The sequence below is a fragment of the Motacilla alba genome, chromosome 19 (assembly GCF_015832195.1).
Source record: "Motacilla alba alba isolate MOTALB_02 chromosome 19, Motacilla_alba_V1.0_pri, whole genome shotgun sequence".
NCBI classification, from domain to species: domain Eukaryota; kingdom Metazoa; phylum Chordata; class Aves; order Passeriformes; family Motacillidae; genus Motacilla; species Motacilla alba.
Genome location: NC_052034.1, coordinates 423,279 through 429,367, shown reverse-complemented (window position 1 = coordinate 429,367; position 6,089 = coordinate 423,279).

The following is a 6,089-nucleotide window of genomic DNA, read 5'->3' as shown; positions in this document are numbered from 1 at the left end:
ATAAAGCAGTGGATACAGATAATGCAATGAAGCCTGAAAACGGGGACAGAGAAAACTCTCCAGGCCAAATGGAAATCTACTGGGACTCTAAATGAAGCAAAGAGGAGTTCGTTCCTGTGTTTTTAAGAATTACTAAATCACTCTCACTTAGAAATCCTTCTCAATTCAAAATACAGATTGTCATTATTTATTAACACCATTTCTAACCAAGGATATCACTATGGATTAAAACGAGAACTGAAACTCACAACTGTGATTTTTACAATTCAAGTCTGACATCTTGTTCCTAATCAGAGTTGTGGATCACTCCTGGCTAAGTCAGAGGAGTACTGGTGTAAAACAAAGGGTAAACACTATGAAAATCATGTCCTGCCATGTTCAGAGCCCACTCTGCCCCACGTCTCTCCCAGCCATAGAAAATTTATTGAACTATGAAACTATTCACTAAAACATTCTATTACATAACTACATCTCCTTACAGCAGTTCTAACTGGCACCAGTGGAAGTCTTGCCTGCAAACTCTTATGTCACGGTTGGATGCTGATTTTTTACCTTGAGGTAAAGTTCTATTCCCTTTTTCATAGAGAGCTCTTAAAACCCCAGAACTCCGTCTTTTATCAATATTTTAGGTAATACACATTAGTCTAATGAAATTTGTTTAGAATTTCCTATTTGGAATGAATACAGAAAGAGCAGTGGAGAGTCAGGGACAATTGATCCTTTCTGAAGCAATTTTAAAGTGTGGAGACATATCCACTGTTCACTATAAACACTGCAGACCAGTTGGATGATTAATTCCACCAGAGTCACCAAGAGCTTTACCACTTTACCAGCTTTGGTTTGGGGAAAGATTTTTTCCAATACTTGATAGTATTACTTTTATGGTGACATTTACTGAAGCACGAATATAAACAGACTTCATAAACATGAATGAATAATGCTGGCATTGGAAATGTTTTAACAAGTATTCAAGAGACATGAAATGATTTGCCTCAAAGAAGAGGAGTTCCTGAGAGGACAAAGCACAGGATATCACAGTGTATCAGTGTTAAGAATTTGTAACTTTTCCAAAAATGGACAGATATTCCTTCTTCCTTCCCTTCCCCTCCCTCTTGGGACTCACAGTTGCACCCAGAAGGGGTTGACTGCAGCACTGTTCTGCTCATGTACCACTGAACAAACCCTTTCACTGCCTCTGTCCTTCAGAGCTCCCAAAGCTGCACTTCCCCGGGCAGCGGCTGCAGCCCCCAGAGCCACAGCCAGCTCTGTCCCACACTGTGTCTGTGTCTTTGCTGCCTGACTAAAGTTTTAAATCTCAGGTTTTTTTCTTCCATTTACAATTTTCAGTACATTTACTAGAAAATACCTACTGCAACAGGGGACGTCTCAAAGTTGTCCTTTCAGAACCATTTAAGATAACATTCATTACAGCTGTTCTCCAGAGGGAAGCCAGTGGTGAAAAGGCAAGCTAAGGTTCCTGTTTCCTGGTGCCATGAGGAGCAGCCCTGCAGTGTTTCATCACCAGCCAGCACCACACTGAATCACAGCATCACTAACGTGTGTAATTGCTTGCAGAAAGGTTCAGTTTAAGAATGTGTCAAACATATAATTTGATCAGGGCGTGTGAGTATCCATGCATGGGTTGGTGGTGGTGCATTCTTACGGCCCTGAATCACACAGCATTTGAGCCACCTACCTCCTCCTTGGAGGGAAGCTGCAATAGTCTGTCCTGTTGGAAAGAAACCTGCACTAGCTCTTTAGAAGTTGCTGGGGCTCTCAGCACACATCTATTTCAACATCTCAGCCCTCTAGTTAGACCAGGGATATTCACGATGTTGCTGAGAAACATGAGCATCTAATCTAATAGGCAATTTTCATTTTCTGGCAATAACAAATTTCTAAAATGTAAAAAATACAGCATCGGTATGACATTTACATTTCTGAGTAGCTCTATTTGTTGTAAAATGTTGCTGTTTTTAATAGGGGGATATACTGTCAGTGTATTAAAGCTGGTGCAGGCTTGTCAGCCAAACAGATTGTACGTTAGGAAAAGAGCATTCATCTATAAAGGAACCACATGATGAATAACATCTTTCTCCAACATTCACGGATTGACTAAATAAATATAATTTCTCCCATAAAGTTGTGTTTGGAATGCTGCAGCACCTACCCATAGAGCAGAGGCCACACTTCTCTGATGTTTTACAGTATCACAACAACAGATTTGTGCCATAAAAGCAGAATTTAAAGAGCAAGCTTGAGTGGACAAGGGATGCTGAGGTACAGCAAGGCTTGTGCTGGAGTCCATCAGACTGCTAACTGCAGCTGAACTGCAGCTGTGCAGCACATCTGGGAGAGCCAGGAGCGACCATCCCATCCCAAACACTTGCACAAACCTCTGCAGCAGTTTTCTACACAAATCAGACCAATGCACAAATTATCCTGGTTAGCTACAGGAGCCTATGATGACCTGATCTGCATGTTCAGCTGCAGCTTTAGTATGAGAACTATGTGCAGCTTTTGCTTGCAAAAGTGCATGCCCCAATTAGATTAAAAGGTGGATGCTTTATTATCCCTGCACTACTTCACCATCCTTTTAACTGGAATGTGTATGTTACTGGCCTTCACTATGATCCTGAAAAACATGTTGAAGACATAAGAAATAATTCATTAAAACTATTGAATAAAAGTTTTTAAGTAAGCATATTTATCCTTGAATAATATAATTCTCATAAATTTTAAAATTCTGGGAACAGAAAACATCTTGTTTGGCAATAAATACCTGCAATTAAAACTCCTATGTTGAAAACTTTGACAAGGTTATTATAGGCAACACTTGCTTTCAGAGTCTCCCAGAGAAAGGATATTTTTAACATCCCCCTCACTGTATGGGGACAGAGAAGGTGAATGTGAGGCCCAGCAGACACCAATCACAGCCTCACAAAACCACGGAGGAACCAGCAGATAATGGACTAGCACGGGAGCCACGGCTGCCAGGGCACCTCCAGGCTGAGCACTCGGGTTTGGATAAGGGCCTGCCAGGGGACACCAGTGGAAACAGAACTGATAAGTGGCTGAAATGCTCCTTGTACCTGGACTTTCACCCTTTGGCTCTAGGAAAAGAACTAACACGTGAGTTCAAAGAAGGAACCATGTGACAGCAGTATCATCAGAATAGCACTGGACTATCAAAGAATATTGAATCGAGATACAGAAACACATCATCATCAAAAGCAGCACAAACTCTTTATAACGTCTATGCAGCCAGCAGTCCAGGTGAGACTGGAAATGGAATGAAAACAGGCATGGCCACTTGAGCAGCAAAACAGGAACACTTGCTGAAAAGTTACTTTTCATTTCCTTAAATTAGAAAAGGGGCTCACTTCAGTGAAAAACTTTACTCCAGCAAGGGAAGACTTTGCACAGGGCCAAGGTTCCCCACACAGGAACCTCAGAGGCAGGATTTGTTTATCTCCTTTTTAATGCTATTGAGGATGTCACGTAGAGCGGGACACAGAGATTGCTCTCTTCCTTATGTTTATAATGTAGAGAAAAGGCCACATGAGTACTGGGAGTGGGATTTCTAGAACTTTTGCATCTATAAGAATAATAAAGTGGAAACTTGGAGTTCTAGAGTCTTGCTTGAGCCACAGAGAAGTCACTATTCACTAGTGAAGAAAAAAATGCTCATTTCTTGTGATTTATCCCAGTGACAGGGTTAATGACACAGGTAGACATGCCCATTGACTCATTAAATTGAATTGCAAGACACAGCTACAAGTCAATTTCCTTTGGTATGTGCTTGGGCACCTTGTAATGACAGTATTTGTGTCACTGGAATTCAGTCCCGACCTAAAACTGCACTGATCTTTCAGTTCAGATCTGTGCAGGCATTTTCATGCAACTCTTTCCCTTCCAGAGCTCTGTGGCTGTAGCAGCTCACATCTTTTGTAGGTCAGGCAGCGCGAGGGACGTGAAACGTGTGCATGAGCTGGCTGCAGCGGCACAGTCGCTGCAGGTGCTTTGCTACACAAATATGGACACGCGCAGAATATTAATGACAACTTTCATTCAGAGGCAACATATGAATTATCAATGAATCCCGTTTCCGTGTTTAGCAGGAAGCGTGTGGCGAGGGCTGATGGAACGTCTGGAATCATAATCTCAGCTGTAGCAGCTAGTGCTGCGTGTGCCACCCCAGATGGCAAAACCTCCCCTGAAGAAGCCTGGCTCGCGCTGCAGCAGAGCTGTGCAAGCTGCAAACGCCACCTCAGGAACATTCTGAGGGACAAACTGGAGCTGAGATCAGGAGGAGCTGTGCAGTTTGGACCTGCCTGTCCCCGCTGAGGCGCAGGGCCCGTGTTTGCTATTACCAAGGTATGTGGTGGCAATCAAGGGAACGATCAAGAAAAATGGGCTCCGAGACTGTCACCGTTCAGCTGCGCTGGCAGCTGGGACTTCTTCTCCACTCTAGTATCAGGCAATGATATTACAAGGAAGGCCAGCTGCAAAAGGAGAATAAAATACCAGTGTCCTAACAATCTCTGGAAAATTCATTGATCCTGGTGAACCAGATTTAGTTTTTTGGGTAGATGCTAAGTATCACTTGAATACGCACCCCAAAATACTTGAAATATTAGAATTTTGAGGCTGTCAAAACAGTTTTGCCTGCTTTGCAAGTAGAGGGAAATAAAGCCAAGGTAATTGGGGCAACCATTTGAAAGTCTTCCCCTAAATTTCAGTTCCCTGTTTCTTATGTTGTCTGTGAAATAACCCTGATGAGTGCCTGTGTGTTGGAGGGGGTTTGCACAGCCCTGTCTTGTCTACTGCTGTATAAAATAGACAAGAGCAAGTGAGGGGCCAAGGCGCAGCACAGGCAAGGCTGACACCAGCACCCTCAGGGGCTCTGGGTACAAACAGAGATCCATTAGGAAACTGTTACATTACTAACCTCTCCTGCCACTCACAGGAGTAACAGTTAGGACTGTACAGCTTTTGATTAAGAAATTTTCAGTGTCCCTTGAAGTTTCTTTCAGTTTTTGCTATCTAGATAATTTTCCACATGGAACTACCTCTTTCCTTGGGTCAGCATTTCAGAGCTGGGTGGCCCCACTCTCACTGCCGTGCTGCCAGCGCTGGGGGTGGCTGTGGTCACTGTCCCTGTCCTGCAAGGCTCTGGCATTCCGGGCCAGCAGCAGGGTCCTGCCTGTGCCTCTGCTGTGCCTCTCCATGCTGGGCTGCGCAGAGCTCCTGGGCAAGCCCTGCTGCCCCTGGCAGAGGCCCACCGCAGAGCACGGGACTCAGAACCACACACTGCTGGGAGAGCTGTGCCGGCCCGGGCTGCCCCTGCTGCCCACAGCAGCTGGGACAGGCAGCGCCAGGGCTCCGCTGTGCCACCTCCTGCGAGCGCAGGGCCTGTGCCTCAGCTTACCATCGGGAACTACCATTTTGAGACACCAAACAAAGGGCATTTTGAGATTTAACCGAATGGGGTTTGTAGATAACGCGAACACTCAGTTCGCAGTGTGAAGTGCGGGTGTTTCTGTGCTGCCCCTGCGAAGGGGCACTGGGAGATGCACAGGGGAGCCCAGAGCTCCCGTCACACGGAGGGGATGGACACAAAGGATCCGAGCGCTTCTCTCAACGCTGGCGAATCCAGACCTAGGGGACAAGGTCACTCACTAAAACAGAGCTGTCCCGGGAAGGGATTCCTGGGAAGGGACACTGGGAAAGCACTACAGCGCCCGGTGCCAGCGGGAGGCCAGCGGCGATGTGCTGCACCCGCCGTGCCTCGCCTTCCCGGTGCTCGGTGACACCCGGCGTGCCCGGTGTTGGCGCGCCCGGTGCCACTGCTGCTGCGCCCGGTGTTTTCCCGGTGTGCCTGACCTTCGTGCCTGCGGGCCGCGCCCGGTGCTGCCGGTGCATCCCGGAAGGCACCCGCCGTTCCCGGTCCCCCGGTGCTCCCGGGCCGCCCCTCAGGCGGGCGGCCGCGCGGGGCACGCCGGGAGGCGCGCGCGGCACGCCGGGACACGCACCCGGCGCCTCGGCCGCCCAAGATGGCGGCGGGCGGCCGTCCCCGCCCCCGGCCG